The sequence below is a fragment of the Homalodisca vitripennis genome, chromosome 4, assembly GCF_021130785.1.
Source record: "Homalodisca vitripennis isolate AUS2020 chromosome 4, UT_GWSS_2.1, whole genome shotgun sequence".
NCBI lineage: Eukaryota > Metazoa > Arthropoda > Insecta > Hemiptera > Cicadellidae > Homalodisca > Homalodisca vitripennis.
Window position 1 is genome coordinate 46355966 of NC_060210.1, and position 10271 is coordinate 46366236.

The window sequence follows — 10271 nt, forward strand, 5'->3', positions numbered from 1 at the left end:
AATCTTGGTTGAGAAGAGAATTGTCTTTAGTTGCGAAGGACCATGATAAGAATGATGAAACACTGTTACCTTGCACCGTCCATTGTCTGACATCTCGACACACATGAAGTTGGGTTGATTGTAGTTCGACCTGGGTTGCTTCCAAGGAACGTTGAGCAGGGGGAGTCCTTGTTGATGGATGAAGATTCCACCATGAAGATTCCACCTTCACTTGACACTGTTTTCGGTTCACTCACGAACGTTGAGACAAATTTATTTATTTGTCATTAACGACATTATTGGCTCGTTAACCAAATAATGTCCGGCAAGGGGACTGTTAATTGCCATAGAACGGCTTACGGTTCACAAGAGACAAGACAAGGGGGCACGGCCCGAACTTGGTTAAAGCTGGTGTTGACGTACAACCTAGCGAGACGGAGTCTTTAGAAGAACTGGAGAGAAGATGCCTTGGGGAGCTTTTCTTGTCCGGCGTCCTGGACGCCTGATTGGTCGACAGAAGTCACCTCATACCACGTGACAATCGGACCACTATAGATTTGGAATGCAGGTGGGTGTGTGTGTGTGTGTACAAAGATAAGTGGAAATAGATGGCTTATAATAAAAATGGTATCGAACAATGGTGGGCAAAGAGCAGTTCTAAATAACATACAATTCTGGTTATTAGTAAAAAGACTATATTAATGCGTAAATTTGATTAATTATTATAACTAAATATGAAAACCTAACACCTATTGTTAGGTATATATATTGCCTTTCTCAACGTTCAACATTTTTTCCGTGACACTCTATTGTAAACAGTGACTCTTGAGGAATTAATTGATAAATACTTGAAAGCTTTAACTAATTTAACTTTGGTAACTTCATTTATTGCAATAGGTACGAGAAAAAATTTCCACTCTAAAAAAAGTTTAAGTGCGAAAATATTAATAAGCATATTTTCCGAAAAAAAGTTACGTATGATTTTCAAACTGAGCTTTTGTAAATCGTCTTCCTGAGCATTTCCTTGGCCTTTGTAGTGAGAAGTTGGTGATTATTTGAAAGGCAATCAGAGAAGTACTCGGAAACATCACTGAAATAAACAGTCAATATTTAAAATTGTAATTCCTAAAATAAAAATGTTACTTACTGACTTTGGTTCATTTCCATTTTACCTCTGTGCTTACATTTAGCTTTAACTATTGAATTCTAAAATAAATAAAAAATCTATGTATAAAAGGATATGTATAAACTAAGGACACCATCTACCACATCGTATAGACTATACTTAGGCATTATGGTGATTCTCTATATCCTTTAACAAAAGAAAACCAGTGGAGAAGTTAGAAAATATGTTTTAGAGGACATTTGCATGGTTGCTACTACAATGATTTGTCTATTCAAACGGCACAAGATTGAAGTAAATAAAATTTATTTTTTTACATAACTTTAAATCTAACGTATACTAAGGTGTAAAATAACAAAATAGCTGAACAGTAGTGTGACCTTTAATGTGCCATATAATAGTTTCAATAACTACTGAATCATGCATACGTTTACCTTTGCTATTTAAATCTATCAAATTTATCACAAACACCACAAAGCGCTATTTTATTTTTGAACACAACAAACAGTAGCACACAAAGCGAGCAGTGCTCGACTGAAATGCATAACATTAGCCGAACACAACAACAGCTAGTACTCGTATTATTGTTATCAACTACCAAGCATAGCGTGTCTGAGAACCATCACGTGTTATACCATCGCATTGCGGTACATTGTCTTCATATATTTACAGAGAAGATTATATACTTACTTCAACAGGAATATCTTACTGAACCGAAAACTTGTATTGCCTACACGTTTGCTCTTTCGAGCATTTAACAAATTGTTTTAATATAACAAAACTAAACGGACATCAGACATCGGGTCAGCGTTGGAAGATTTTTCGTTCGCCCCGCAGCAGACAACATTCTGGCCGACTCTTTCAATGGAGAGATGTTTGCCATTTTCAGTTTTGATATAGAGGTGTTTCAAACCAAAATCCAACATTTAAGGTTAACTAATTATAAATATGTCATCTATATACACACACGAAGACAGAAATTTGCTTGTATTGTCAACTGGTGGGAGAGACTCCGTTCAACGCATAGCCCGTTAAAACTTTGTAGTTGATAATTTAAATATATTAATATGTTTTAAACGCACTACGCAAAAGTTTGTAGTAAAAACATGTGTTTCACTTTTCCTTGTATATCTTTTGTTCACAAGTAGAAACAGAGTTCACTTGCCTCTGCAAAAACCAAGGAATTAAATAAAAACTGCATCATACAGTTACAGAAACCTTGTTAAAAATATTTGTTTTTCAGGTGGCATAAGACATTTCTCCTGTTTTAAGGACCCTATCTCAGCAATTCGAAAACACATGTAATTATTCAAGAGTGAATACTTTGTAAAGAATTACGTTGCCGATATGGTAGTCTATTAGACCAATACGTAACAAGAGTAACTTTTTGGAAGAATAATCCAGACTCTCCATGACCGATGATGACCATTTTCAATAGCGGTGTAAAGGTCGGAGAGTTAGATTATTACAAATTTCAACCTTCTTGACACATATCATAAAACTTATATAGACAGACAGAAATCTGATGTCATTGATCAGGAAATTGGTGATAGAGACTTTGCTAAACTTTGCTCCATGACCGATGATGACCATTTTCAATAGCTGTGTACAGATCGGAGAGGTACATTATTACAAATTTCAACCTTCTTGACACTTATCATATATATAGACAGACAGAAATCAGATGTCGTTGATCAGCAAAATGGTGATAGAGACTTTGTTAAACGCTCAGTCAATGTTATGGAAGTGTTTTATACATAGGAGTTCGTTTTCAGACTGCCCATACATAGTATTTATTTACTTCACCAACTGCAATGCTCTTAATATGAAGATAACAAATTAAGTAACTACCCAGATAATATAACAGTTATTATGACAATGATATACACAAAAATGTAGATCTAAGAATATGCAAAAAACGTACCGTACTTATCTCACTCAACTTTACATTATTTATTTTAGTAACTAAAGTCCCCAACCCTTTCCATTTATTTAAAATTTATGATTAAAGAAACATGATGAAATTATTTTATTATTATACTTTGATATCATATTAGTTGAATTCAGGCCACTGTATGTTTAAATCAATATGAAATACCATAATTCTACACAAGGTATATAGGACATGTATTTCAAGTAACAACGGTTACTATTGTTACGGGTTTGCTTGAATGAAACACTCGGGAATATTGAATACACAAAATATGAATTAATCTTACAAACAAATCTAAATACAATATCTACTTAAAACTAGGCTGGCCTCACTAACCGTCACTAATTTGTTCTGTCACAATCCACTGTTAGTTAAATTAACTATTTAATTACACTCGAGACTATGTTTAACACTGACACAGTCAATGATTATTAACACAAATCCATCTGTCACAATCCACTGTTAGTTAAATTAACTATTTAATTACACTCGAGACTATGTTTAACACTGACACAGTCAATGATTATTAACACAAATCCATCTGTCACAATCCACTGTTAGTTAAATTAACTATTTAATTACACTCGAGACTATGTTTAACACTGACACAGTCAATGATTATTAACACAAATCCATCTGTCACAATCCACTGTTAGTTAAATTAACTATTTAATTACACTCGAGACTATGTTTAACACTGACACAGTCAATGATTATTAACACAAATCCATCTGTCACAATCCACTGTTAGTTAAATTAACTATTTAATTACACTCGAGACTATGTTTAACACTGACACAGTCAATGATTATTAACACAAATCCATCTGTCACAATCCACTGTTAGTTAAATTAACTATTTAATTACACTCGAGGACTATGTTTAACACTGACACAGTCAGTGATTATTAACACAAATCCATCTGTCACAATCCACTGTTAGTTAAATTAACTATTTAATTACACTCGAGACTATGTTTAACACTGACACAGTCAATGATTATTAACACAAATCCATCTGTCACAATCCACTGTTAGTTAAATTAACTATTTAATTACACTCGAGACTATGTTTAACACTGACACAGTCAATGATTATTAACACAAATCCATCTGTCACAATCCAACTGTTAGTTAAATTAACTATTTAATTACACTCGAGACTATGTTTAACACTGACACCAGTCATTGATTATTAACACAAATCCATCTGTCACAATCCACTGTTAGTTAAATTAACTATTTAATTACACTCGAGACTATGTTTAACCACTGACACAGTCAGTGATTATTAACACAAATCCATCTGTCACAATCCACTGTTAGTTAAATTAACTATTTAATTACACTCGAGTCTATGTTTAACACTGACACAGTCAGTGATTATTAACACAAATCCATCTGTCACCAATCCACTGTTAGTTAAATTAACTATTTAATTACACTCGAGACTATGTTTTTTAACACTGACACAGTCCAATGATTATTAACACAAAATCCATCTGTCACAATCCACTGTTAGTTAAATTAACTATTTAATTACACTCGAGACTATGTTTAACACTGACACAGTCAGTGATTATTAACACAAATCCATCTGTCACAATCCACTGTTAGTTAAATTAACTATTTAATTACACTCGAGACTATGTTTAACACTGACACAGTCAATGATTATTAACACAAATCCATCTGTCACAATCCACTGTTAGTTAAATTAAACTATTTAATTACACTCGAGACTATGTTTAACACTGACACAGTCAGTGATTATTAACACAAATCCATCTGTCACAATCCACTGTTAGTTAAATTAACTATTTAATTTACACTCGAGACTATGTTTAACACTGACCCAGTCAATGATTATTAACACAAATCCATCTGTCACAATCCACTGTTAGTTAAATTAACTATTTAATTACACTCGAGACTATTTTTAACACTGACACAGTCAGTGATTATTAACACAAATCCATCTGTCACAATCCACTGTTAGTTAAATTAACTATTTTAATTACACTCGAGACTATGTTTAACACTGACACAGTCAGTGATTATTAAACACAAATCCATCTGTCACAATCCACTGTTAGTTAAATTAACTATTTAATTACACTCGAGACTATGTTTAACACTGACACAGTCAATGATTATTAACACAAATCCATCTGTCACACAATCCACTGTTAGTTTAAAATTAACTATTTAATTACACTCGAGACTATGTTTAACACTGACACAGTCAGTGATTATTAACACAAATCCCATCTGTCACAATCCACTGATTAGTTAAATTTAACTATTTAATTACACTCGAGACTATGTTTAACACTGACACAGTCAATATTAATTAACACAAATCCATTCTGTCACAATCCACTGTTAGTTAAATTAACTATTTAATTACACTCGAGACTATGTTTTAACACGACATGACACAGTCAGTGATTATTAACAAATCCATCTGTCACAATCCACTGTTAGTTTAAATTAAATTAATACTATTTAAATATTACACTCGAGACTATGTTTTAACACTGACACAGTCAATGATTATTAACACAAATCCATCTGTCACAAATCCATCTGTCACAATCCACTGTTAGTTAAATTAACTATTTAATTACACTCGAGACTATGTTTAACACTGACACAGTCAATGATTATTAACACAAATCCATCTGTCACAATCCACTGTTAGTTAAATTAACTATTTAATTACACTCGAGACTATGTTTAACACTGACACAGTCAATGATTATTAACACAAATCCATCTGTCACGATCACGAGTATTACCACTATTTTTATCACTTCTCAAGTTAATTTCTAAAAATACACTGCCTCGCTGCGTTGCTACGTTCACCTTTTATCCCTTTTATTATTGTCTGATATCTCGGTGGTTCGGTCATGTTATATTGAATCGCAGGTTGGCATGTTTGTCTGGAACACTCTTTCCCATTCTCGTAAACACTATGAAGGAAAATTTGTTAAAAACAAACCAAACAAGCTTAATCTTCAAAAACAAAAACCCAACTCAACACCTTATAACACTTTATTTATACAGTGCTATATACGATTAAATATTAAACTTGATTTTAAAAATATACATTTCAAATATTAACACAAGTGGTTTCTACATGTGCTTTGATAAACTAAAATGTATATAGATGAATAATATGCTAGATTGTAAGTAGAATAAATATTGCAACATTAAAACTTTAGAAATGTTTTCCAGTTATAATTTTTAAGTAATGTTTTAATGTTATATCTTTCAGGAATTTGTAACTAAATACAAATAAAAGATGTAAACGTGTGGATAACACATTTCCCATCGCTGCCGTCAAAAACAGCTGTTGGTTTTGTCACGTGTTATCGCCCAACACTATCTGGCAACTGCAGCTGACGTGGCTGGGGTTGGCGGTTTGAAAATACCAATTACTAGTATTTTATGTGTAAAGTAGGTACTTGTCAGGCTATTCAGTAGTCACTATAAATAACTTAGTTAATACATGTTCCGGAATGTATTAATAATACCTACTATTTATGTTATTACTATATAATATAACTACATAATATAATTTTATATATACTGTTTATTTTATTGTATACGCTAATGTTGTATATACTGTATATTTAAATTATTTTAACGACTTAAATTTTCAGCGTCCTCCTTTACCAAAAATATTTTATATCACATCAAGCTAGAAAAATAACGTTCTCTTTTATAATCTTTATTCATTTATTGATATTATATTTGTGTCTAGATTTATTTCCTGAATAACCAATAAAAAATTGAAAAATTAAATGAGGATGCATATAAATTAGTTAATACATCAATATTAGACATTTCCATTATTCTTCAACTAGTTAAAACGTACAAAATAAATAGAAACTGTGATTTAATAATGCCTACTAACAAGGGATGTATACTACTGTATATAAATGTTATAATTTTCGTTAATCATAATAGTGTAGAATACACATATTAAAATATAGACATTTCGGTTTATTACAAATATAATATCCTATACGGCTAATAGTTAAAGTATTAAATTTATTTGGTCAATACCATTTTTACTACTAAAACAGAATGCAAGAAATTATATTAATTACGTGTATTGGATGGCCAGACAGAATCTTCTATTTGACTCAAGAAGGTGGTTGAAAGTGAAAGTTAAGTAGAACTGCCAATTATTTAGTTTTCAACGGCACAATGTACTCCAGTTGTGCTTGACCTGTCTGCTTTGAATATAAGACCGTGTTGATCTTTCTACAATCATTAAAATGTTTAAAATATACCAGTTTAATTAAAACTAACTATAAGCATTACTATGCTGTTTAAATTAAAATGCAATCCAACCTGTAACTGTCTAAAGTAAATATTTATTACACTTGGTTACACATAACAATGAATAATATGATCAATGAAAATCCGAATCAGTCCCATAAGTTGTTTATTTACTTTCTTTTTAATTAACACGTTTCTCTTTAATAAGTCAGTTAATTTTGTGACTACCAAAATACGTGAGATTTTTAATTCCAGTACACAGGGATGTACACAGAATGATTTATGGTTGCACGCAATACCGGTATGATTTATGCTTGTGTAGGAGGATGGAGAGGGTTTCACTGCGCAAACTAATTCCCTGAACGAATGACGTGAAATATTACTGCATAAAATTTTAGCAATAATCTACAGCATGTCAGTAACTTATCATCTTTCGGCCATCTGTACAAGTTATATCTTATCAATAGAACCGTGTGTATTTGATCTGACCTGTGCATGGTTGATCATGTACTGAACAGGTAACAGAGTGAACATGTAACAAATAATTTAAATTAAAATATCTAAAGAACACCAATCATGATAATGTTCTTAAAACATCTAAGACATATTATGTGATAAATTATAAAATTTTGGTATTCATGTAATATATTTTGGTAGTTAATATCCAATTATACAATTAGGTATTGTGATACCTAAGAAACAAACCGTTTAAAAAGTATTCAACAATTCAGCTTTGACATAAAATCAACAAAATACTCATTTTTGTTTCTTAGTCTATGCAAATATATACATAGAATTATATTTTATTGATGTTATACATGTTAGGATAAAAAAAAACAATAAACATTCTTCAAAATATTAGGTGGCCTAAATTGTTTTAATGTAAATAAGGAGGGACAACCTTTTTCGTTATTATTAATAATATTCTTTTAAGTTTAAATTAAAACATGGGCACTTAACTATACTTCAATTTCAAAATGCATACTTCTAGAAAACAAAATTAATCTTTAAACATTGGGGTCAAATTCCGTTGGATGTGACCAAAGCATAACCTTCTTTGTACGGTTATTTAACACCAAATCAATGTCGCTCATTATTCTATACTGTTAAAGAGTTCTGAGAATCAGTTTTACGACGTTATCAGTGAAACGATCGAGTCAAATGTCATATCGCTATAAATAACGAGTAACAGAATGAGACAAAGTCATCTGGAACTGAAACTACAACTTTTTAGATAGAAATATATCTTTACAAATGATTTTATGTGATAACTTATGATCAGACTCTCTAAAATTGTTTTCTGTTAAGTAATATGTAGTATTTAAATGTGTAGTATTACATTAGACGAGAGCAAAAACTGAGCTAATTTTATTGCCAAATGCTCTTTATTATGGGTCGCAAAGAATCTTTTGTCGTTTGAACCATTCTTTGCACCTAACAATTATGGTGCAACTAAGAAGTGGTGGATACTACTGTTGGTGCAAATTATCTGAATTCTTGTGAATTGCATCCCGATCCATTATCAGATACAACTGGAGTGATAGTTATTACTAAGCCAGGAATACAATGTATTACACTTTTATTACTGATCTAGAGTCTGTACACGGTACTCAAACTATCTCTAACCACTTACTATACAAGTAGTTGACAATCAAAAACAGTTTATTTTTGAAAGGGCCAAAATTGATATATAGATGAGGCAGGATTTTGTCTTTTCCTAAGACGAACCCCTTACAGCATTGTGATATCTTGCTGGAATTATTGATAATATTTTATCATTACCTCTATGTCTTCGTCACGTTTTGGCTACCAAAAATAACCGTACTAATTGTTTAGATCAAACAATACCCTCATGCCCAAATAAAGAAGTTTAAAACACGCTGTCTTATTGAAGCTAGAATGATAAAACTCTCTCCAGTAAACATTGTTTGTAAAAAGGTATGCAATGTTGGAGTGAAATGAAAGAAATTCTTCGGATTAGAGTTATTGTACCGTTATTATAGTACATATATTATATTACTTTGGAGCTAATACTTTATAAATCAAAACAACTTTTCGGAAATACTTGATTTATTCCGAATTAAAGTTCACCCAAAAATTTAACAAAGTTTACAAACTTTAGATTTGATTTTCTTCAAAAACTTCTCACAATCGGTCAAATCTAATTAAGAGTCTGTTAAAAAAAATGAATTAAAATTAAAATGAAACTAAAAATGTATACTTCTCCAAAATGGTTTAAATTACAAAAATAAACTAAAAAGTTCTCTTCTCAAAATATTCAAAATCAAAATAACACAAAACTTGATATTAACTTTACGATCAAAGTCTAATTGACACTACTTGAGAAATTGAATTAATTCACAGACTCTGTAATATGGGAAACTTTAGAAATTTAATCACAACAGTATAAAAATAAAAGATATTAACTAAACGCTAGTACGGGACTTACTACTTTGAAGACTATGGAGGCTGGTAGGAAACTAATACGCACTAAAGAAAATTAATAACTTGATTTAAATTACACCCGATAAATAGAATTACTCTATATCCCAAACTAGAGGATTAGAGGAAGAACTACTGCTTCTCAACTGGACGTCTGCACCCTGTCGTCGACACTCGAACACTGGTCCCCCCCTCTCAAGCCAATCGGCTCGGGAACGTATCACCGTAGACATCTCGATCAGCTGATTTACTTGTCTCGAACCAACAAACAATGTCCACGCACAGCGTCTAGTTAACAAAAGAGCCTACTTCCTACCGCGATTCAGCATAATAATTACAACTACGGTACATTATGATGCGGCCAATCACGTAAAGTCCAAATAATTATAACTGATAAGGGTCATTCCCTTTATGTTTTTTATTTGAGAAATATTAAAGACGACTTAATCTATCACCATTTCAAATAGAAACCCCATGTTTGTATACTAGATTAAAGTCATAT

The 10271-nt window shown here is 31.6% G+C and overlaps 1 long non-coding RNA gene across 2 annotated transcripts in view; it reads right to left on the bottom strand.

The window, feature by feature from the left end:
* Window positions 1–9834, bottom strand: part of LOC124359275 — a 29239-nt gene extending 19405 nt beyond the window's left edge. The window contains exon 1 of one of the 2 annotated variants that reach the window (XR_006922139.1): window positions 9777–9834. This is a non-coding gene — a long non-coding RNA (uncharacterized LOC124359275). Of the gene's footprint in view, window positions 1–1536; window positions 1670–9776 lie in introns of those variants that run through there. The other variant, XR_006922138.1, reaches the window with a different exon arrangement.
* Between the last annotated feature and the right edge of the window lie 437 nt (window positions 9835–10271).